Source organism: Siphateles boraxobius, unplaced genomic scaffold, assembly GCF_051911475.1.
Source record: "Siphateles boraxobius isolate OS27281-9 unplaced genomic scaffold, OSU_SipBor_1 30, whole genome shotgun sequence".
NCBI lineage: Eukaryota > Metazoa > Chordata > Actinopteri > Cypriniformes > Leuciscidae > Siphateles > Siphateles boraxobius.
The window spans coordinates 17,372,849-17,398,796 of NW_027508920.1; the positions used below are offsets into that span (position 1 = coordinate 17,372,849).

The following is a 25,948-nucleotide window of genomic DNA, read 5'->3' on the forward strand; positions in this document are numbered from 1 at the left end:
TTGATTTCATGTAATATTCTAATTTTCTGAGATTTTGAATTCTGTGTTTTTTATAAGCTGTAAGCCATAATCATCAAAATTATAACTTTTGCACGATATTCTAATTTTTCGAGTTTCACCTGTACAACAAATATAAGAAATTCCCTCCAAAATAGTTAGTCAGTTTAAATGAAAAATCAGTCCAATCAATTATTTCACTTAAGATGCTTGCTCGCCCCGCCTTTGCCGCCCCCCATTCCTGTCCCTGCTTAGCCGCAGCCAGTTCCTCACACTCATCTCCACGTCAGCCTCAGTGGAATTTTGTTGGGCAGGATTTCTTAACACAGCACCTAAACAAAACAAAAAAATATAGCAACAGGGGGAAAAATAAAACAGTAGCACAAAAGTTTATATCTTCGTTTGATTGTTTTTATAAAGACAATTCAGAAAAGGCAGAGCATTTTACAAAAAAAAAACTTAAGACATTTGGTTGAGAATAGTGTGAGGACAGTATATAAATATCGAGAACAACTGATATAAATACAGACACCACATATGGGTTGAATAGTGACAGAATGCTGCTTCAACACATTGTAGGACTTACTCAGGAGTACCTGATGAATAGGCCATGATTTAAGGCCTGTCTTCCAAAAGGAGCCCTTCAACAGCTGGGGAAAGTACAAGAAGAAAATATACAAAATTATACAAAAAACAAATGCTCATAATACAGTACTTTCCTGACAATAATATAGGTGTTAACAAAAATACGAAGTATGAAATGTGTCTTGTTTTTTAAGAAGGACGGACGGACGGACACTTCCTACCCAAATTAAAACTGACACAGGCAGCCAGCTACTCTAGTGACTACTCTGTCTCAGCCTCTAGCCTAGCATAACACAGAGTAAGAGGTACAGACACATAAAACACATCATACACTAAAATATGTCTTACTTTGAGGGGTCCTGTGTGGAAGGCCTGGACGGGATAGAGCGGTTTCACGACACTGTGGCATGTTTGTGTTCACACACACTTGAAACACAAAGATTAAAAAGGTTAAAACAAAGATTAATGATTCTTTCAGGTAGTCAGTGTCAGATCATATTGGATTCAGTCAGAATGACCGTATGAATAAGGGCAGCCTTTTTGCACTCTGCACAGCCTAGCCTACACCAAAGAACAGGCGTCAACTGTGTGAGAGAGAGAGAGAGAGAGAGAGAGAGAGAGAGAGAGAGAGAGAGAGAGAGAGAGAGAGAGAGAGAGAGAGAGAGAGAGAGAGAGAGAGAGAGAGAGAGAGAGAGAGAGAGAGAGAGAGAGAGAGAGAGAGAGAGAGAGAGAGAGAGAGAGAGAGAGAGTCAAACTAACTTCTGCATTGCAGGAGAATATAGTCCGATATAGTGCACAAAAGTCGATAATTGGGAATTTACATCATTAAAAGAAGTCTTTGAGAAGTTTTTAGTTGTCTTTGAGGTTAATTAAAACACATACTTACTGTACAAAGGCAAAGCCGCTGTGTAGCTCTGAAAAGAGCCTTTGGGGTGTATGTAGCTCCTGTTGAGAAAAAGAAGACACATAAAAAGGAGTCAAATATATTGCAAATGCCTTTAATTAATTTGCACTCTGTTTTAATTTATCTTTATTGACTAAAACAGTATGTTAAGAACATGGCAAATCATAACTGTATAGGATGACTTCTAGATTGATCACGTACAAAAATCAGATGAAAATCGATGACTGAAAAAACAGAAAAGACAATTATTCTATTTTGTTTAAATTACAAAGGTTAATAAAGGCTATATTTGATGAATAGGTGTGTGTCCAAAAAACACTAACTTCACTTACTATCACTTTAATACTTCATAACCACGGGCGTCAGTTTGGTTTGAAATGTGGTAGGGACAGAGACGCATTCGGAAGTGCATTTTCAGAAGTGCTGGGTACAAACTTGTCAGTGACGTGGAGATATATCCAGCTGCAGACCCGCAGCACCACCAGTTTCAGAACCCCAGCGCCAGAACCGGAAGTGAGGGAGGGGCGGAATTATTATTATTGCATTGTAGTTATTTTTGCAAGAATGTAAGTACAACATGGGCCAGAGAGTGAGTTCCTCATTTGATACATTGTAAGTTCAATTTATACAGGATTGTTGTGATAAAATGGGCCTAGTGGTGAATTTGTCATTTGTTGTATACATTTTTATTATTTCTTTTAAACAATGCCGAATTTTCTCTCTCTTTTTTAGATTTTTGACATTATTGTTTTACATAAAGAAAAATGCATGCTGCACATGTTCTTGTGAAATAAAGTATATTTTATATAAAATGCCCATATGTTTTTATTTTTTTATTAAAGGCCATGGTGCAGGTTAAACACCACTGTCGATTAATGGGTAGATAAAGCAGTCAAGATATGTATATAAAGTTAGAAATGTCTCCAAAATGGTGTTAAAGTCTAGTTGTTGTAGTTTTTGGTTAGTACCGGTTATTTTTTACGCAACTCTGCGATGACGTCACACGAGGTAGACGCGGTGGAATGTAGCCTCAGTCGTTCTCAGCTAAGTTACTTGAACTAATTCTAGCAGACTGGCACTGACTACTATGGCGTCTAACTGGGATGAGGAAGAGGTGGCAAGACCCACAGTTATATGGAGCTAATAATATGACAAAATGATTTGAATTTGAATTGTGTAAATTTGAATTATTTGCAAGTGTAATCTAACAAAATTGAATTTTAGGTGGTAGTTTAGATAGTTCTGAATTTGATTTTTTTAAAACGAATATTGAAGATTTGAAATTTAAGAAATTTAAATGTTTTTATGGCTGAATTTTATAGACATGTGTTTTCAAACAGCTAGTTTTTTTGTTCTGAATACTTATACTGCAAATATTCAGTTTAAAAAAATTCAGAATCAAGTTTTCAAGATGAAGAAATTCGGAACTTCAAATTCAGTTTTCTAAAATTCAATCTCAAAAATTCAAACTCAACAATTCAGATCTTACAGAAAGTAGGTCACAGGTCATCCACAGGGAAGAGTAGATGATCTCAGAAAAATCGAACAGAGCATTTTGGCCAATATATTCGCCAGCCTCTCGTCCTTACACAAGGTGTTTTTGAACAAAATCGTATCCCCAGTCAGTGGAAGCCAGAACGCAACGCCCAATATGTAAATATTCACCATTTAATGAACGCGTTTCAACTGGCTTACAGCTACTAGATACTCCGACTGATGCATGATCAAATACACATGCATTCCGCGTCATCGGGTCTTATTCGCTCTTTTTGCCCGTGATGGAGCGCGTCTCGTGGCTCTTACTAAGCGTCACCAGCCACAAGATCTCTCACTGTTTTCATCTACCAGACACTCGGATTGATACACGAAAACACATCTTATCTAATATTTTATTTGCTCTTTTTGCCCGTGACGGAACGCGTCTCATGGCTCGTCGCGTCAGCCACTAGCGTCGCACCTGCCACAAGATCAATCACTGTTTTCATTTACCAGACACTCGGATTGATACACGAAAACACACAAACAGTGCAATCCTGCTCTTATTTACCTTTATGTCATCATATCTTATATTTTATTCGCTCTTTTTTATTCTACCGAGAGCCGATGGCCGTCAAAGACAAATAAATGCATGGTCAGAGGAGAATGAATGGAGAGTTGGTGTAGTGTCATGGTGAGTTGCTACCATTTAGAAACGCAGCAATGACCGCTGGAGCTAGTAGTCCATGAATAGCAGTGCATACAATAACATTTTTTTTTTACTGTCAGTAAGCATCGAGGGAAAGTCAACGTTTTCTTTTTATCCAGTGACAGTGATTATGTCGTTGGCTCAGAAAAGTAACGTTACCCTAAACTTAGTCAGAAGATCTATAAATATAATGCAAGCTTGACAGTCCCACCTGTGAGTGTTTATTTTTAAACTTTTACCTCTTTCTCCGGTGAAAATGTTGTTTCACCGTAGCCGACGCCGAGTAGGCTGGTCATGTCTTCAGTGTGATTATTGTTGATAGTGCCAGCAGATGTAACGTGCCTAACGCAGCATCCTGACAGACAGGCTTCAAATGACATTTCCAACCTACTTACAGAGTTTAAAACTTACAAATCTTTCCTACTTATCCCTAGGCAATACCGGTACACTGCGTACAGGCAGGCTATACACTGGGCTAATGGAGTTTTAGGGAGGAGTATAAGGAAGCCTCTACCCTCTTGTGTGGTTTCAACCATAAAGCAAAACTTCCAAAGTGGTGACCAGACCTATCAGGGCTTTCAATGGCCTCGTTTGAATGAGAATGAATAAAAATAATTCTGTAAATAAATATTAATAAATAAATATTCTGTTGTGATCGCCCAATTGCCCTTAAAATGTTATAAAGTACACAGAACACATGAATTTTAATAAGTAAAAACAGTTTATTGGCATTGCTTGTAAGGGTTACTACATTTATTTGTATAGCACTTTTCATACATGGAATGCAACGCTTTAATTTCATTAGTACTCTGGCAGAAGCATTATGTATCAATTGTAGCTTCGCTAAAGAACTATTCGAAAGGCCAGTGTACATTGCATTGCAGTAATCAAGATGGGAGAAAATAAAAATATGTATGAGTTGCTTAGCATCATCCAAGGATAAAAAAGTATTTCTCAGATGCCTTCAAAAGTGTGGTCTTACCTGAGGGTTAACTGATGGTTCTCCTACTCACTCACACTCACTCACACTCACTTACACACACACACACACACACACACACACACACACACACACACACACACACACACACACACACACACACACACACACTCTTTCATGAATGCATATGCAGTTTTACATGCAAAAGCACATCAAGCTGACACACAGTGAGCCCAGACAACACCGCACACAGACGTTGACAAGGCACAGGTAAAATGATTGGTAAATTATTTTGAATTACATACAACAAATTTCATGCAAATAACAGACAGAGGAGCAGACATGCAGCATGCAGGACCCCGTGAATGGGGTACAGCGACAATTATTGCCACTTACAAAGACGAAAAAATGTAATGATTTAGTGCAAAGTAAAACCAAAGCAACAGCACACAAAGAAAAAACAAAACATGCAGAATACAGGAAACCACCACCAAATGAGATGACAGGGACAGAAAGAAAGAAGATAACTAAATAAATACATACTAAAATAAATTAAATACTTACAACTAAATCATTGGAATTGTCTGTGGAATTTATTTTTTTAATAATGTGCATTTAGGTTCTCTTGTAGCGTGACTGCCTGGCTAGGAAGAGGCTGACGGCCTTCTCCTTAGGAACCTGTTCAAAGGATTTGGCGATGGGGGCGCGTGCATCGGAGGACAAATTAGCGCAGGTGAATGGGTGTAGCTTTCCTGAAGGGCCCTCATCAATGATGTTGCATAACCTGCAGACATAATAATAATAATAATATTTAATAAAGATCATATCAAAATATGATAGAACTGCATGACACTGCTTACCGTATGAGGCTGCCTCTTTGATGGGTCGCACCACATGGGCACAATGACAACCGTCATTGGGGGTGACAATGTTTGAAACGATCGGACAATTTGTGGGCCCTTTTGCTGAACTAACATTAGTCCATCTAAGGCTGGCGTAGACCTCCCTCTTGCTATTAACTCAGATCTTGAATTAAAATCGAGCTTGGAAAAATTTCTTAACTCCGTGATCACGGCCGGTGTTGTGCTGTCATTTTGACTTTGAATTTGGCGGGGATTAAACAGAGGGGGATTAACTCTTATGCAGGCTAGCTTTGGTGTATTGACGTTACCTGTGCAAATGTCCAGTAATATCTCGATTTTAATTGGTCCATGTCTGATACGTAACGGAGACGATTACTGGCATAACATATTTACGTCCAAAAAAAAAAAAAAAGTCGAAGTGCACAAATCGAAGTGCGCATGCGCAACATACAGTAAACAAATGCTAGTAAAAGAAAAATGCTAGTAGACAGTAAAAGCACTGCTTATAATACCATTTTTTTTGATTATGCGTAACTGCTACATTTGTCATCATAACGTCTAAACAATTGGAATAACACACACATTGCATATATAAAAAACAAGAACAAACAGTAAAAAACAATTTTGGCAGGGTAGTGCCTAGTTTGCCTACCCAGACTGCACGTCACTGAAACTCGTCAAACTGTGCAGCCTTCTTTAATGGTGTTGTGGTAGTTCTTTTGCCAAGCGTGTCAGAGGTTACGGGTTCTAATCCGCACTCGGTATGGTTTTTTTTTCTCATCAAAACTAAATATGTTCATCAGTGGTTACAGTCTATATCAAGCAGGGACACGTTTGTGTGCATTTTATTTTGAGATTTCACCGGAATGAATAGAGAGTCTCTACAACGGCGATAGATAGAAGAGCGCGTCCGAGTGAAGAGTGCGCGAGCCTGTATCCATGACGCTGATTGCCGCGGCAAGCAGAGCTCCGCTTGAGTTCAAAAACACCACATTTTAGCGCCAGATCTCTTATTTAATAGCGAATTAAATGAATGCTCTGCTAGTTAACTGGATATGGTTTATTTATTTGTATTAGGTACATCCGTGGCGCCTCAATGTTTCAAAAAGTGGTGGGTACAAAATGACTCATGACGAAATCTGGTGGGGACGCGTACCCACCGTCCCCACCGCCCCCACCGAAATGGACGCCTATGTTCATAACCACTTCTTTGTCTGACTGTCTAAATTCTACAGATGCGCTTGTAGGCCTACTAAACTGAGCTCTTTGATTGACCATCTAGTAGACAGTAAAAGTAGAAGTTACCATAGAGACGCACAACAAAAGAGCTGCCTTTAATTTTAAGCATGTCACTTAGACAAAATCATTAAAAATGCCTTCAGAGTGTAAGGGGTTATTATTATAAAAGGACAGATGTCATTTTTGTGAGGAAAAAAGACAGTCCGTCAATTTTAGCCTATGACCGTTTATCAGTTTAACCTGGCTGTTTAACGTTAACTTACCTCTCCTCAGACTGAAAGAGAAAAACGAGTTCCCCTCATGTCTAAAAATACTGTCTAAAATAACTCACTGAAAATATTTAATAAGCGAACATATTAACAGTCAGTAACTAAAGTCAACAAGTTAATAACAACTAACCAAGTCTAAAAACACGTAACGTTATCCTCCGGGGCCAATTTCTGTCATCCTTATCGAAAACCTTTCTCAGAAAACTCGACGTTTTTCTAACAAACGAATATTTTTCAATAAAAAATAACAAGTTACACAGAACAAAATAATCACATACTGGCCTGAAAATTGTGTGTTTGAAATGCATAAACATAACTTACTGACAGTGGCGGCCTTATGCATGCGGGGGCCCGTTTCAATAACTAATACGGGGCCCTACTCATAAAACATAAACATAATAGAGCAGAAAAAGCAAGGATTCCTGTTGGTTTGCATCAATGGTATATTATTTTATTACGTGCACTTTCAGCTTCAAGAACAGGCAGCTCAACATAGAAGTTATCCAATCTTATTTGATTAAAATTATATAAAATTATACAGCGTTTTACGTTGGAATAAGCCTCGCCCTTTCACGGACAACTAATTTGATTAGCGCAGTATATTTTCAGCTGTCTGGGCTGACATAAAATAAACAGCTCAAACATCCCCTCAGCTTAAATTATTAACAAAAGCAAAGAAGAAAACGTGTCTGACTGACACTGAACCGAACATACATACAATGATGGGCCCGCGTCCGTGGACAGCTGAGCTCACCGGGCGGCGGGCGTAGATTTCACCCGAGCCCTTTTTAGAAATCCACCCTTTTGTGTTTGAGTGCTGAGAATGCCCTGATAAGTTCATCTTTGTCCAGCGATGACCAAAGAAAGAGGTCACTTTTGGTAGACTGAATAAAGCGTTTCTTTTATTGTCCAATAGCCTATCTTTTTCGTTTTTCAGCACCACTGACATATGTAGGCTATGTTTTATTTTCCTCTTAAAATTCTTTTCCTGCTCAAAATAACATTGTAACTTAACGGCAAAAAAGGCAAATTTATAAACAAATAAACAACCGGTATTATGTTTCAGATCACTTAAGCCGTTCTCGGGGAGGTAAATTGTAACCGCGCGTTCGACCAATCAGAGACTTCAGTGTTATGCTTAGGATTGTGTAGTATTTCCATAGACAGTAAAAGACTATTTCTCCAGAAGATCGCAAATAAAACACGTTTTTCTTAAAACAATGTTGATTTCATACTGACTTGTGGTTTTTATTGGAGCAGAAACGTCCCGGGTTACGTATGTAACCCTAGTTCCCCGAAGGGACGGACGCTGCGTGTAATCGCAGTGGGAACGCCCCCCCAGCGCAACGCGTCTGAAGCATGAATGAAATCAGTCAAAGGAGAAAATGGAGCGTCACAGCAAGTGACGTCATTGACCACGAAGCTATAAATATCCCCTGAATACACAAGCCGCCAGCTTCTAATGTTACTGAAGCAAGCGACCCAAGGGGACGCCGGGAGTATGGCAGGACACGCAGCGTCCGTCCCTTCGGGGAACTAGGGTTACATACGTAACCCGGGACGTTCCCCTTCAGGGACTACCGCTGCGTGTAATCGCAGTGGGAACGCAATACCCACATCCCCATACGAACAGGTCCCCGTAGTGTGTGACTAGGAGACACAAGCCGAAGAGAGAACCTGAGCCCCAGGAGTGGAGCTAAAATCGAGAGAATAAAACCTGACTAAAGTGTGCGGTGAGGACCAGCCTGCCGCATCACAAACGTCCTGAAGAGAAGCCCCTGAAAGAAGAGCTGTAGAGGCAGCCATACTCCTGGTAGAATGGGCCCTGACAGCCAAAGGTGAAGTTTGACCGGCCGAAACGTAAGCGAGTGAGATGGCCTCGACCACCCACTTGCTCATCCTTTGCTTAGATGCAGGACACCCCTTCTTAGGTGACCCAAAACAGACGAACAACTGTTCCGATTTCCTCCACAGGGCAGCTCTGTGGACATAAGCATCTAAAGCCCTAACGGGACACAGCAAATTCAATTTTTCTTGGTCTGACGTCAAAAAAGGCGGAGGACAGAAGGCCTGCAGTACTATAGGTCTAACGGAAGTGGTTGGCACCTTAGGAACATACCCTGGTCTAGGACAGAGAAAAGCCTTAACCGAACCAGGAGCAAATTCCAGGCACGAGGGAGCCACCGAGAGTGCTTGAATATCTCCAATTCTTTTTAGAGACGAGATAGCCAGAAGAAGGATAGTCTTAAGTGTAAGGAACTTTTCCGAAACTACCTCTATGGGCTCGAAGGGAGCTAGGGAGAGACCCTCTAAGACAATGGCCAGATCCCAAGATGGTACCCTCGTGCGAACTGCAGGCCTCAGCCTCAGGGCGCCACGAAGGAAGCGAGATACAAGTGGGTGTCTCCCGAGAGATGCTCCGCTTGAAGGAGCGTGGTAAGCAGCTAAGGCCGCCACGTACACCTTCAGTGTGAAGAGGGATAACCCTGTGGAGAGACGGTCCTGCAGGAAATCCAGCACTGTACCAACTGGGCAGTTAACTGGGTCCTGCTGGCGCTCTCTGCACCAAGAGGTGAAAAGTTTCCACCTCGCGGCATATAACTTCCTCGTGGCGGGAGCTCTGGATTGGAGGATGGTCTCAACGACCTCAGTCGAGAGACCAGAGTCTACGAGCTGGGCCCCCTCAGAGGCCAAGCCCACAGCCTCCATAGTTCTACGCGGGGGTGAAGGATCGACCCACTCGCCTGAGAGAGTAGATCTCTCCTGATCGGTATCTCTAGGGGAGAGCCGTCGAGGAGAGACACTAGGTCCGCAAACCATACTCGGGCCGGCCAGAACGGGGCTATTAACAGAAGACTGAGCCCGTCCCGGCGAACCCTCTCCAGAACTCCCGGGAGCAGAGCGATCAGGGGAAAAGCGTACAAGCGTGACCCCGGCCACGGATGTACCATTGCGTCCAACCCCAGAGGGGCTGGTTGGCTGAGAGAGAACCATAGTGGACAGTGAGATGTCTCTCGGGAGGCAAATAGGTCTACCTCGGCACGACCGAAATGCTCCCATAGGAGCTCCACCACCCCGGGGTGAAGACTCCATTCCCCGGGCCTCGGCCCCTGTCTCGTCAGGATGTCTGCCCCCTGATTTAAATACCCCGGGAGATAAATAGCTCTCAGAGAAAGAATTTTCCCCTGGGACCATAGAAGGATCTGACGTGCCAGTTTGTACAGCGGGCCAGAACGCAGCCCCCCCTGATGGTTGATATAAGAGACCACCGACGTGTTGTCTGTTCGGACAAGGACGTGGTGGCCCCTTAGGTCTGGGAGGAAGTGTTTCAGAGCCTGAAATACTGCCAACATCTCTAGACAATTTATGTGCCATAGACGGTGATGGTCCTTCCACAGACCCCGAGCTGGGCGACCACTCATGATCGCTCCCCAACCCGTGAGAGAGGCATCTGTCTTTAGCAAAACGTGACGACAAGGAGCTCCCAACACAGGTCCTTGGGACAGAAAGCAAGGATCTTTCCACATAACCAGGGCGCGATGACACCGTCGCGAACTCATGATCATGCGAAAAGGATCTCCCCTCGGGGAGAAACCCTTGGTTCTGAGCCACCACTGTAATGGTCTCATGTGCAGGAGGCCAAAGGGTATCACGTTGGACGCAGCCGCCATGAGACCTAACAGTCTCTGGAACTGTTTTACGGTGGAGGAGTGGCCTAGCTTGACCTGATATACTGCGTCGAGAATCGAAGCAACACGAGCAGGTGACAATCGTGCCTGCATCGTCGTCGAATCCCATACTACACCGAGAAAGGTGGTTCTCTGTAATGGAGAAAGAACACTCTTCTTGGCATTGAGCCTCAACTCCAATCTTTTGATGTGAGCAAGAACAGCATCTCGATGCCGAACCGCCTGCTGTTCCGACTGAGCTACAATTAACCAATCGTCTATATAGTTCAGAATACGGATGCCCTGCAGCCTGAGCGGAGCTATAGCAGCATCCATACACTTCGTGAACGTGCGGGGTGACAGTGCTAGGCCAAACGGAAGAACCCGATATTGGTACGCTTCGCCCCCGAAAGCGAACCTCAGGAACTTCCTGTGTTGAGGGAGGATTGAAACATGGAAGTAGGCGTCCTTTAGATCTATCGTGACAAACCAGTCCTCGAATCAGATTTGTGACACGATCTGCTTGAGAGTGAGCATTTTGAATTTGAGCTTCCCAACAGTGCGATTTAAGAGACGCAGATCTAGAATGGGACGCAGCCCTCCATCTTTTTTCGGAACGATGAAGTACCGGCTGTAATATCCTAACTCCCTGCTGGGTGGAGGAATCCGTTCTATAGCCTCTTTCTGCAGCAGAGTTTTTACCTCCTGTTCTAATACCAGAGCCTGCTCGGGGCCCACCACAGTAGGCAGAACCCCTCTGAACCGAGGTGGACGCGTTCTGAACTGAATAGCGTACCCGTTCTTTATGATATTCAGGACCCACTGAGAAATATTGGGAAGCATTTCCCATTCCGCCAGGAACTCTACTAAGGGAACCAGCCTCTCGAGGCTGGCCTCTGGATGAACATCCCGAGTGACAGACGCAGCGCCCTGTAACATACTGGCAGGAAACAGCTGGTCTGAGCACTTCACAACCCTCCTCAGAGGGGGCGAGCGTCCCTCGGGAAACCGCTCGCCGAGTCTCTCTACGCCCTGTATAGGCAGGGTTAGTAGAACAGACCCCTGAGGGCATCGAGAAAGGCACTGTGATCTTGTGCGGTAAACTCAAGTCTTCAGCACGTCAGGATTTTTTCGACGCGGCCTTCCTAGCGACAATGACTGTCCTCAGATCAGTCCTGCCCCGAGAAGGCCGCGCCGGAGAGCGCCCCGCCTCGTCCCTCCAGTCTCTCTGCGGGGGGGGCACGAGACGCGACACTCCGTTTCTGCTGTGCTTTTTTGGAGGTCGAACTCGACGGCTGGGACTGCCCACGTTCAGCAGCCCCAGTGACACGCACTTTAAGAGGGATGTATTTATGAAAAGCAGCTGCCTGTTTTTTCTCTTCCTGGAACCTCTCCGTGACAGAAAGAAGAGCGTCACCGAAGAGGCCCGCAGGCGAAACGGGAGCATTTAAAAGGAGAGATTTGTCTTTCTCTTTCATGGAGGTCTGACTCAACCATAAGTGCCTTTCTGTGGCCACCATGGCTGCCATAGACCGACTGATAGATTTTGCGGTCTCTCTGGTAGCACGAAGAGTGAGATCGGCAGTCTGCCTGAGTTCGCTAATCATTTCAGCGGAAATTTCCCCCCCCTCGCACGCATCTTTTAGCAGGTCGGCCTGATAAGCCTGCATAATAGCCATCGTATGTAGACAAGCAGCCGCCTGCCCAGCCGCCGAGTAAGCCTTGCCCACCAGCACAGAGGTATTTTTTAGTGGTCTCGATGGAAGAGCCGGTGCTTTAAGTGAAGACGACGAAGCCGGCGAGAGATAGCTCGCGAGCGTCTCCTCTGCCTTCGGCATCGTCACATAACCAGCAGATTTAGCACCAGAAATGTTACCATAAACATTGGACTGATTAGTGTAAATCCTGCTAGAAACCGGTCTAACCCAGGTCTTTGAAACCTCAGCATGAAGGTCTGGGAAGAACGGTAGGCACCGGCGAGAAGGTTGAGGTGAAGCAGACAGAAATATATCGTCTAGTTTACTTTTATTTCTAGACTGCTGTCTATCAGCTGGCCAATCGATACTGAGTTTTCCAACAGCCCGAGATAACACATCCATCAAACCTTCATCATTTGCAGTATAATGTGGCAAATTAGTTTCCTCAGATGCAAAGCTTTCGACATCCAGCTCCTCAGAACTGGAAATCTTAAATCAACATCATCATGTGCCTCCACCCGGGCAGAAGTAACCGCCGCAGCGCGTGCTTCCAGAGCCGGGTGAGAGGCACTGGATCCCGCCGGAGAAAGCTGAGATAGGGCGGGGCCCGTCTCAACGTCGCCGGTGAGATCCATCTGCGAGCCCCAAGACAAGCGCCACCGCTCTGCCTCAACAGAAGCGGGACTCGAGCCTCGGGGTGCTCGCAGCATACCGCTCTCCTCGAAGAGCGATCGCCGCGAGCGCAGAGTTCTCAGAGGAAAACGCTCACAATGCTCACAATCGACTCCCTCGAGAGCCGACTGGGCATGCTGAACTTCCAAACAAGCCACACATAGCTGGTGTGAATCCCCACCCGTGATGTATCGTGTACAGGGGGAAACACACTTCTTATACTGCTCGCTCATATTCTTGGTTTTATATATTTATATATATATATTTATATGTGTCCTGACAGAACAGACAAACACAATCGAGATTTCAGTTCACACACACAGAGCGCTGCTGAAGTAACAGAAGCTGGCAGCTTGCGTATTCAGGGGATATTTATAGCTTCCTGGTCAATGACGTCACAGCTCCATTTTCTCCTTTGACTGATTTCATTCATGCTTCAGACGCGTTACGCTGGGGGGGGCGTTCCCACTGCGATTACACGCAGCGGTAGTCCCTGAAGGGGAACGTTCGTTTCACAATCTCGTGGTCAGTCTACCTCGGATGGTTTAGACATTATGGCTGAAAATCAATATCCTATGGAGAAAATGAATGGGATTTTTGCCGGTGTTTTGGGGGCCCCCTTGGAGGGCGGGGCTCGTTTCAATTGAAACGGGTGAAACATAGGTAAGGCCACCTATGCTTACTGATCACAAGAGAGTCCGTTGCTACCGAGGCGATGCTTCTGTGTAGACTTGATCACGCGCATAAAAACCACGAAAACCTTATGGTGCTATATGCTTTTGTGGGGCTACAATAACACATAATAGTAAACGCACAACATCGGATTTGGATCGGCCTTGTCTGACCGATACCCGATCCGGTATTCAGTATTGGAGCCGATACTGAGTATCGGATCGGGACATATGTCCCAAAGCTACTCTTTTTCTACACGCTCAAAAGTACGTAGCCTACTTTTTCTTCACAAAAAGAGTACATACTTTTAGGTCGTAGCTACTAGATACTCCGACTGATGCATGATCAAATACACATGCATTCCGCGTCATCGGGTCTTATTCGCTCTTTTTGCCCGTGATGGAGCGCGTCTCGTGGCTCTTACTAAGCGTCACCAGCCACAAGATCTCTCACTGTTTTCATCTACCAGACACTCGGATTGATACACGAAAACACATCTTATCTAATATTTTATTTGCTCTTTTTGCCCGTGACGGAACGCGTCTCATGGCTCGTCGCGTCAGCCACTAGCGTCGCACCTGCCACAAGATCAATCACTGTTTTCATTTACCAGACACTCGGATTGATACACGAAAACACACAAACAGTGCAATCCTGCTCTTATTTACCTTTATGTCATCATATCTTATATTTTATTCGCTCTTTTTTATTCTACCGAGAGCCGATGGCCGTCAAAGACAAATAAATGCATGGTCAGAGGAGAATGAATGGAGAGTTGGTGTAGTGTCATGGTGAGTTGCTACCATTTAGAAACGCAGCAATGACCGCTGGAGCTAGTAGTCCATGAATAGCAGTGCATACAATAACATTTTTTTTTTACTGTCAGTAAGCATCGAGGGAAAGTCAACGTTTTCTTTTTATCCAGTGACAGTGATTATGTCGTTGGCTCAGAAAAGTAACGTTACCCTAAACTTAGTCAGAAGATCTATAAATATAATGCAAGCTTGACAGTCCCACCTGTGAGTGTTTATTTTTAAACTTTTACCTCTTTCTCCGGTGAAAATGTTGTTTCACCGTAGCCGACGCCGAGTAGGCTGGTCATGTCTTCAGTGTGATTATTGTTGATAGTGCCAGCAGATGTAACGTGCCTAACGCAGCATCCTGACAGACAGGCTTCAAATGACATTTCCAACCTACTTACAGAGTTTAAAACTTACAAATCTTTCCTACTTATCCCTAGGCAATACCGGTACACTGCGTACAGGCAGGCTATACACTGGGCTAATGGAGTTTTAGGGAGGAGTATAAGGAAGCCTCTACCCTCTTGTGTGGTTTCAACCATAAAGCAAAACTTCCAAAGTGGTGACCAGACCTATCAGGGCTTTCAATGGCCTCGTTTGAATGAGAATGAATAAAAATAATTCTGTAAATAAATATTAATAAATAAATATTCTGTTGTGATCGCCCAATTGCCCTTAAAATGTTATAAAGTACACAGAACACATGAATTTTAATAAGTAAAAACAGTTTATTGGCATTGCTTGTAAGGGTTACTACATTTATTTGTATAGCACTTTTCATACATGGAATGCAACGCTTTAATTTCATTAGTACTCTGGCAGAAGCATTATGTATCAATTGTAGCTTCGCTAAAGAACTATTCGAAAGGCCAGTGTACATTGCATTGCAGTAATCAAGATGGGAGAAAATAAAAATATGTATGAGTTGCTTAGCATCATCCAAGGATAAAAAAGTATTTCTCAGATGCCTTCAAAAGTGTGGTCTTACCTGAGGGTTAACTGATGGTTCTCCTACTCACTCACACTCACTCACACTCACTTACACACACACACACACACACACACACACACACACACACACACACACACACACACACACACACACACACACACACACACACACACACTCTTTCATGAATGCATATGCAGTTTTACATGCAAAAGCACATCAAGCTGACACACAGTGAGCCCAGACAACACCGCACACAGACGTTGACAAGGCACAGGTAAAATGATTGGTAAATTATTTTGAATTACATACAACAAATTTCATGCAAATAACAGACAGAGGAGCAGACATGCAGCATGCAGGACCCCGTGAATGGGGTACAGCGACAATTATTGCCACTTACAAAGACGAAAAAATGTAATGATTTAGTGCAAAGTAAAACCAAAGCAACAGCACACAAAGAAAAAACAAAACATGCAGAATACAGGAAACCACCACCAAATGAGATGACAGGGACAGAAAGAAAGAAGATAACTAAATAAATACATACTAAAATAAATTAAATACTTACAACTAAATCATTGGAATTGTCTGTGGAATTTATTTTTTTAATAATGTGCATTTAGGTTCTCTTGTAGCGTGACTGCCTGGCTAGGAAGAGGCTGACGGCCTTCTCCTTAGGAACCTGTTCAAAGGATTTGGCGATGGGGGCGCGTGCATCGGAGGACAAATTAGCGCAGGTGAATGGGTGTAGCTTTCCTGAAGGGCCCTCATCAATGATGTTGCATAACCTGCAGACATAATAATAATAATAATATTTAATAAAGATCATATCAAAATATGATAGAACTGCATGACACTGCTTACCGTATGAGGCTGCCTCTTTGATGGGTCGCACCACATGGGCACAATGACAACCGTCATTGGGGGTGACAATGTTTGAAACGATCGGACAATTTGTGGGCCCTTTTGCTGAACTAACATTAGTCCATCTAAGGCTGGCGTAGACCTCCCTCTTGCTATTAACTCAGATCTTGAATTAAAATCGAGCTTGGAAAAATTTCTTAACTCCGTGATCACGGCCGGTGTTGTGCTGTCATTTTGACTTTGAATTTGGCGGGGATTAAACAGAGGGGGATTAACTCTTATGCAGGCTAGCTTTGGTGTATTGACGTTACCTGTGCAAATGTCCAGTAATATCTCGATTTTAATTGGTCCATGTCTGATACGTAACGGAGACGATTACTGGCATAACATATTTACGTCCAAAAAAAAAAAAAAAGTCGAAGTGCACAAATCGAAGTGCGCATGCGCAACATACAGTAAACAAATGCTAGTAAAAGAAAAATGCTAGTAGACAGTAAAAGCACTGCTTATAATACCATTTTTTTTGATTATGCGTAACTGCTACATTTGTCATCATAACGTCTAAACAATTGGAATAACACACACATTGCATATATAAAAAACAAGAACAAACAGTAAAAAACAATTTTGGCAGGGTAGTGCCTAGTTTGCCTACCCAGACTGCACGTCACTGAAACTCGTCAAACTGTGCAGCCTTCTTTAATGGTGTTGTGGTAGTTCTTTTGCCAAGCGTGTCAGAGGTTACGGGTTCTAATCCGCACTCGGTATGGTTTTTTTTTCTCATCAAAACTAAATATGTTCATCAGTGGTTACAGTCTATATCAAGCAGGGACACGTTTGTGTGCATTTTATTTTGAGATTTCACCGGAATGAATAGAGAGTCTCTACAACGGCGATAGATAGAAGAGCGCGTCCGAGTGAAGAGTGCGCGAGCCTGTATCCATGACGCTGATTGCCGCGGCAAGCAGAGCTCCGCTTGAGTTCAAAAACACCACATTTTAGCGCCAGATCTCTTATTTAATAGCGAATTAAATGAATGCTCTGCTAGTTAACTGGATATGGTTTATTTATTTGTATTAGGTACATCCGTGGCGCCTCAATGTTTCAAAAAGTGGTGGGTACAAAATGACTCATGACGAAATCTGGTGGGGACGCGTACCCACCGTCCCCACCGCCCCCACCGAAATGGACGCCTATGTTCATAACCACTTCTTTGTCTGACTGTCTAAATTCTACAGATGCGCTTGTAGGCCTACTAAACTGAGCTCTTTGATTGACCATCTAGTAGACAGTAAAAGTAGAAGTTACCATAGAGACGCACAACAAAAGAGCTGCCTTTAATTTTAAGCATGTCACTTAGACAAAATCATTAAAAATGCCTTCAGAGTGTAAGGGGTTATTATTATAAAAGGACAGATGTCATTTTTGTGAGGAAAAAAGACAGTCCGTCAATTTTAGCCTATGACCGTTTATCAGTTTAACCTGGCTGTTTAACGTTAACTTACCTCTCCTCAGACTGAAAGAGAAAAACGAGTTCCCCTCATGTCTAAAAATACTGTCTAAAATAACTCACTGAAAATATTTAATAAGCGAACATATTAACAGTCAGTAACTAAAGTCAACAAGTTAATAACAACTAACCAAGTCTAAAAACACGTAACGTTATCCTCCGGGGCCAATTTCTGTCATCCTTATCGAAAACCTTTCTCAGAAAACTCGACGTTTTTCTAACAAACGAATATTTTTCAATAAAAAATAACAAGTTACACAGAACAAAATAATCACATACTGGCCTGAAAATTGTGTGTTTGAAATGCATAAACATAACTTACTGACAGTGGCGGCCTTATGCATGCGGGGGCCCGTTTCAATAACTAATACGGGGCCCTACTCATAAAACATAAACATAATAGAGCAGAAAAAGCAAGGATTCCTGTTGGTTTGCATCAGTGGTATATTATTTTATTACGTGCACTTTCAGCTTCAAGAACAGGCAGCTCAACATAGAAGTTATCCAATCTTATTTGATTAAAATTATATAAAATTATACAGCGTTTTACGTTGGAATAAGCCTCGCCCTTTCACGGACAACTAATTTGATTAGCGCAGTATATTTTCAGCTGTCTGGGCTGACATAAAATAAACAGCTCAAACATCCCCTCAGCTTAAATTATTAACAAAAGCAAAGAAGAAAACGTGTCTGACTGACACTGAACCGAACATACATACAATGATGGGCCCGCGTCCGTGGACAGCTGAGCTCACCGGGCGGCGGGCGTAGATTTCACCCGAGCCCTTTTTAGAAATCCACCCTTTTGTGTTTGAGTGCTGAGAATGCCCTGATAAGTTCATCTTTGTCCAGCGATGACCAAAGAAAGAGGTCACTTTTGGTAGACTGAATAAAGCGTTTCTTTTATTGTCCAATAGCCTATCTTTTTCGTTTTTCAGCACCACTGACATATGTAGGCTATGTTTTATTTTCCTCTTAAAATTCTTTTCCTGCTCAAAATAACATTGTAACTTAACGGCAAAAAAGGCAAATTTATAAACAAATAAACAACCGGTATTATGTTTCAGATCACTTAAGCCGTTCTCGGGGAGGTAAATTGTAACCGCGCGTTCGACCAATCAGAGACTTCAGTGTTATGCTTAGGATTGTGTAGTATTTCCATAGACAGTAAAAGACTATTTCTCCAGAAGATCGCAAATAAAACACGTTTTTCTTAAAACAATGTTGATTTCATACTGACTTGTGGTTTTTATTGGAGCAGAAACGTCCCGGGTTACGTATGTAACCCTAGTTCCCCGAAGGGACGGACGCTGCGTGTAATCGCAGTGGGAACGCCCCCCCAGCGCAACGCGTCTGAAGCATGAATGAAATCAGTCAAAGGAGAAAATGGAGCGTCACAGCAAGTGACGTCATTGACCACGAAGCTATAAATATCCCCTGAATACACAAGCCGCCAGCTTCTAATGTTACTGAAGCAAGCGACCCAAGGGGACGCCGGGAGTATGGCAGGACACGCAGCGTCCGTCCCTTCGGGGAACTAGGGTTACATACGTAACCCGGGACGTTCCCCTTCAGGGACTACCGCTGCGTGTAATCGCAGTGGGAACGCAATACCCACATCCCCATACGAACAGGTCCCCGTAGTGTGTGACTAGGAGACACAAGCCGAAGAGAGAACCTGAGCCCCAGGAGTGGAGCTAAAATCGAGAGAATAAAACCTGACTAAAGTGTGCGGTGAGGACCAGCCTGCCGCATCACAAACGTCCTGAAGAGAAGCCCCTGAAAGAAGAGCTGTAGAGGCAGCCATACTCCTGGTAGAATGGGCCCTGACAGCCAAAGGTGAAGTTTGACCGGCCGAAACGTAAGCGAGTGAGATGGCCTCGACCACCCACTTGCTCATCCTTTGCTTAGATGCAGGACACCCCTTCTTAGGTGACCCAAAACAGACGAACAACTGTTCCGATTTCCTCCACAGGGCAGCTCTGTGGACATAAGCATCTAAAGCCCTAACGGGACACAGCAAATTCAATTTTTCTTGGTCTGACGTCAAAAAAGGCGGAGGACAGAAGGCCTGCAGTACTATAGGTCTAACGGAAGTGGTTGGCACCTTAGGAACATACCCTGGTCTAGGACAGAGAAAAGCCTTAACCGAACCAGGAGCAAATTCCAGGCACGAGGGAGCCACCGAGAGTGCTTGAATATCTCCAATTCTTTTTAGAGACGAGATAGCCAGAAGAAGGATAGTCTTAAGTGTAAGGAACTTTTCCGAAACTACCTCTATGGGCTCGAAGGGAGCTAGGGAGAGACCCTCTAAGACAATGGCCAGATCCCAAGATGGTACCCTCGTGCGAACTGCAGGCCTCAGCCTCAGGGCGCCACGAAGGAAGCGAGATACAAGTGGGTGTCTCCCGAGAGATGCTCCGCTTGAAGGAGCGTGGTAAGCAGCTAAGGCCGCCACGTACACCTTCAGTGTGAAGAGGGATAACCCTGTGGAGAGACGGTCCTGCAGGAAATCCAGCACTGTACCAACTGGGCAGTTAACTGGGTCCTGCTGGCGCTCTCTGCACCAAGAGGTGAAAAGTTTCCACCTCGCGGCATATAACTTCCTCGTGGCGGGAGCTCTGGATTGGAGGATGGTCTCAACGACCTCAGTCGAGAGACCAGAGTCTACGAGCTGGGCCCCCTCAGAGGCCAAGCCCACAGCCTCCATAGTTCTACGCGGGGGTGAAGGATCGACCCACTCGCCTGAGAGAGTAGATCTCTCCTGATCGGTATCTCTAGGGGAGAGCCGTCGAGGAGAGACACTAGGTCCGCAAACCATACTCGGGCCGGCCAGAACGGGGCTATTAACAGAAGACTGAGCCCGTCCCGGCGAACCCTCTCCAGAACTCCCGGGAGCAGAGCGATCAGGGGAAAAGCGTACAAGCGTGACCCCGGCCACGGATGTACCATTGCGTCCAACCCCAGAGGGGCTGGTTGGCTGAGAGAGAACCATAGTGGACAGTGAGATGTCTCTCGGGAGGCAAATAGGTCTACCTCGGCACGACCGAAATGCTCCCATAGGAGCTCCACCACCCCGGGGTGAAGACTCCATTCCCCGGGCCTCGGCCCCTGTCTCGTCAGGATGTCTGCCCCCTGATTTAAATACCCCGGGAGATAAATAGCTCTCAGAGAAAGAATTTTCCCCTGGGACCATAGAAGGATCTGACGTGCCAGTTTGTACAGCGGGCCAGAACGCAGCCCCCCCTGATGGTTGATATAAGAGACCACCGACGTGTTGTCTGTTCGGACAAGGACGTGGTGGCCCCTTAGGTCTGGGAGGAAGTGTTTCAGAGCCTGAAATACTGCCAACATCTCTAGACAATTTATGTGCCATAGACGGTGATGGTCCTTCCACAGACCCCGAGCTGGGCGACCACTCATGATCGCTCCCCAACCCGTGAGAGAGGCATCTGTCTTTAGCAAAACGTGACGACAAGGAGCTCCCAACACAGGTCCTTGGGACAGAAAGCAAGGATCTTTCCACATAACCAGGGCGCGATGACACCGTCGCGAACTCATGATCATGCGAAAAGGATCTCCCCTCGGGGAGAAACCCTTGGTTCTGAGCCACCACTGTAATGGTCTCATGTGCAGGAGGCCAAAGGGTATCACGTTGGACGCAGCCGCCATGAGACCTAACAGTCTCTGGAACTGTTTTACGGTGGAGGAGTGGCCTAGCTTGACCTGATATACTGCGTCGAGAATCGAAGCAACACGAGCAGGTGACAATCGTGCCTGCATCGTCGTCGAATCCCATACTACACCGAGAAAGGTGGTTCTCTGTAATGGAGAAAGAACACTCTTCTTGGCATTGAGCCTCAACTCCAATCTTTTGATGTGAGCAAGAACAGCATCTCGATGCCGAACCGCCTGCTGTTCCGACTGAGCTACAATTAACCAATCGTCTATATAGTTCAGAATACGGATGCCCTGCAGCCTGAGCGGAGCTATAGCAGCATCCATACACTTCGTGAACGTGCGGGGTGACAGTGCTAGGCCAAACGGAAGAACCCGATATTGGTACGCTTCGCCCCCGAAAGCGAACCTCAGGAACTTCCTGTGTTGAGGGAGGATTGAAACATGGAAGTAGGCGTCCTTTAGATCTATCGTGACAAACCAGTCCTCGAATCAGATTTGTGACACGATCTGCTTGAGAGTGAGCATTTTGAATTTGAGCTTCCCAACAGTGCGATTTAAGAGACGCAGATCTAGAATGGGACGCAGCCCTCCATCTTTTTTCGGAACGATGAAGTACCGGCTGTAATATCCTAACTCCCTGCTGGGTGGAGGAATCCGTTCTATAGCCTCTTTCTGCAGCAGAGTTTTTACCTCCTGTTCTAATACCAGAGCCTGCTCGGGGCCCACCACAGTAGGCAGAACCCCTCTGAACCGAGGTGGACGCGTTCTGAACTGAATAGCGTACCCGTTCTTTATGATATTCAGGACCCACTGAGAAATATTGGGAAGCATTTCCCATTCCGCCAGGAACTCTACTAAGGGAACCAGCCTCTCGAGGCTGGCCTCTGGATGAACATCCCGAGTGACAGACGCAGCGCCCTGTAACATACTGGCAGGAAACAGCTGGTCTGAGCACTTCACAACCCTCCTCAGAGGGGGCGAGCGTCCCTCGGGAAACCGCTCGCCGAGTCTCTCTACGCCCTGTATAGGCAGGGTTAGTAGAACAGACCCCTGAGGGCATCGAGAAAGGCACTGTGATCTTGTGCGGTAAACTCAAGTCTTCAGCACGTCAGGATTTTTTCGACGCGGCCTTCCTAGCGACAATGACTGTCCTCAGATCAGTCCTGCCCCGAGAAGGCCGCGCCGGAGAGCGCCCCGCCTCGTCCCTCCAGTCTCTCTGCGGGGGGGGCACGAGACGCGACACTCCGTTTCTGCTGTGCTTTTTTGGAGGTCGAACTCGACGGCTGGGACTGCCCACGTTCAGCAGCCCCAGTGACACGCACTTTAAGAGGGATGTATTTATGAAAAGCAGCTGCCTGTTTTTTCTCTTCCTGGAACCTCTCCGTGACAGAAAGAAGAGCGTCACCGAAGAGGCCCGCAGGCGAAACGGGAGCATTTAAAAGGAGAGATTTGTCTTTCTCTTTCATGGAGGTCTGACTCAACCATAAGTGCCTTTCTGTGGCCACCATGGCTGCCATAGACCGACTGATAGATTTTGCGGTCTCTCTGGTAGCACGAAGAGTGAGATCGGCAGTCTGCCTGAGTTCGCTAATCATTTCAGCGGAAATTTCCCCCCCCTCGCACGCATCTTTTAGCAGGTCGGCCTGATAAGCCTGCATAATAGCCATCGTATGTAGACAAGCAGCCGCCTGCCCAGCCGCCGAGTAAGCCTTGCCCACCAGCACAGAGGTATTTTTTAGTGGTCTCGATGGAAGAGCCGGTGCTTTAAGTGAAGACGACGAAGCCGGCGAGAGATAGCTCGCGAGCGTCTCCTCTGCCTTCGGCATCGTCACATAACCAGCAGATTTAGCACCAGAAATGTTACCATAAACATTGGACTGATTAGTGTAAATCCTGCTAGAAACCGGTCTAACCCAGGTCTTTGAAACCTCAGCATGAAGGTCTGGGAAGAACGGTAGGCACCGGCGAGAAGGTTGAGGTGAAGCAGACAGAAATATATCGTCTAGTTTACTTTTATTTCTAGACTGCTGTCTATCAGCTGGCCAATCGATACTGAGTTTTCCAACAGCCCGAGATAACACATCCATCAAACCTTCATCATTTGCAGTATAATGTGGCAAATTAGTTTCCTCAGATGCAAAGCTTTCGACATCCAGCTCCTCAGAACTGGAAATCTTAAATCAACATCATCATGTGCCTCCACCCGGGCAGAAGTAACCGCCGCAGCGCGTGCTTCCAGAGCCGGGTGAGAGGCACTGGATCCCGCCGGAGAAAGCTGAGATAGGGCGGGGCCCGTCTCAACGTCGCCGGTGAGATCCATCTGCGAGCCCCAAGACAAGCGCCACCGCTCTGCCTCAACAGAAGCGGGACTCGAGCCTCGGGGTGCTCGCAGCATACCGCTCTCCTCGAAGAGCGATCGCCGCGAGCGCAGAGTTCTCAGAGGAAAACGCTCACAATGCTCACAATCGACTCCCTCGAGAGCCGACTGGGCATGCTGAACTTCCAAACAAGCCACACATAGCTGGTGTGAATCCCCACCCGTGATGTATCGTGTACAGGGGGAAACACACTTCTTATACTGCTCGCTCATATTCTTGGTTTTATATATTTATATATATATATTTATATGTGTCCTGACAGAACAGACAAACACAATCGAGATTTCAGTTCACACACACAGAGCGCTGCTGAAGTAACAGAAGCTGGCAGCTTGCGTATTCAGGGGATATTTATAGCTTCCTGGTCAATGACGTCACAGCTCCATTTTCTCCTTTGACTGATTTCATTCATGCTTCAGACGCGTTACGCTGGGGGGGGCGTTCCCACTGCGATTACACGCAGCGGTAGTCCCTGAAGGGGAACGTTCGTTTCACAATCTCGTGGTCAGTCTACCTCGGATGGTTTAGACATTATGGCTGAAAATCAATATCCTATGGAGAAAATGAATGGGATTTTTGCCGGTGTTTTGGGGGCCCCCTTGGAGGGCGGGGCTCGTTTCAATTGAAACGGGTGAAACATAGGTAAGGCCACCTATGCTTACTGATCACAAGAGAGTCCGTTGCTACCGAGGCGATGCTTCTGTGTAGACTTGATCACGCGCATAAAAACCACGAAAACCTTATGGTGCTATATGCTTTTGTGGGGCTACAATAACACATAATAGTAAACGCACAACATCGGATTTGGATCGGCCTTGTCTGACCGATACCCGATCCGGTATTCAGTATTGGAGCCGATACTGAGTATCGGATCGGGACATATGTCCCAAAGCTACTCTTTTTCTACACGCTCAAAAGTACGTAGCCTACTTTTTCTTCACAAAAAGAGTACATACTTTTAGGTCGTAGTATAAGTAGGTGAATTGGGACTGGGCCTAGATCTGGATCGTGTGGCGGGATGGTAAGGGCCAAGAGAGAAATTATAGCTACGATAAGCAGCTAGTAAGTTCACATTAATAAAACTCTGATAAGATTTTCAATGTAGCCAACTACGCCACCTCAAGGATTTCATTCTAGGCTATGTAATACTCAGACAAGTAAAAAAAAAACTATTAAAAGCATTTTATTACATAAAATCATTCCACATTGATAAAACACCACATTCACTAGTAAATACCTTCCAGACATTTATCTCTTAATGACCCACAGATATTAATACGAAAGGATGGTATTTCAAAAAAAAAAAAGAAAAAAGAAAACCGAAAAGAAAATACCCTAGGTAAAGACTGGGGGTTAATCAAAGACACTAGCAGGGAAAATGACCCATCTCGTAAGTAATCACTCACTAGGCTACACCCACACGCTAGTGTCGAACACTACAAAGGCAATGAAACAAATCCACACTCAAGCGTGTTTAACACTACACCCCAAAAGTAGGTGGGCCAAATAGCCTACCCCCTTACAGATGTCTCAGAGAAAACCCACAGCACTTAAATTACAGGTTCCATTAAAATAATAATATTAACGAAACACAGAAAATTTATAAGGGAGACAAAACAATAACGTATTTATAAATTAAGACAAAACAGCAGTGCAGTCTGGGTCCGCGTATCCTGCTGTTTTATGAAGGTAAAATGATGACATAAAGAATCGCATGCGCAGGGTAAGATTTGTGAAAGTGTACATAAGATTGCAAGCGTAAATTGTATATGTGCACTGGAAGCCTCAGTACCAAGGAAAATTCCTTGTGTGTGCAAGCACACTTGGCAATAAAGCTCTTTCTGATTTCTGATTTTTCTGATTTCAATGAGCGACAGAGAAATTTTTTAATTGTCTGGAATAACCAAATGCCTCACACCAGAAATGGCCATTATGGTGGACAAAGGCTTTCTAGTGGACAACCTTGTCGCTGGAAAGGTTTACCAACCTGCCTTCCTGGTAAAGGACACCCAGATGTCCAAAGAGGATGTCCAGTGCACTCAGTCCATTGCACGCCTCAGATTCCACGTTGA

General features: G+C 45.0%; 1 long non-coding RNA gene across 1 annotated transcript; it reads right to left on the reverse strand.

The window, feature by feature from the left end:
• On the reverse strand, window positions 1-660 carry LOC143757461 (uncharacterized). Its single transcript, XR_013210548.1, has 2 exons — window positions 584-660; window positions 1-329 (listed from the first exon to the last, which is right to left on the reverse strand). It is a non-coding gene; the product is annotated as an uncharacterized LOC143757461 (long non-coding RNA).
• Between the last annotated feature and the right edge of the window lie 25,288 nt (window positions 661-25,948).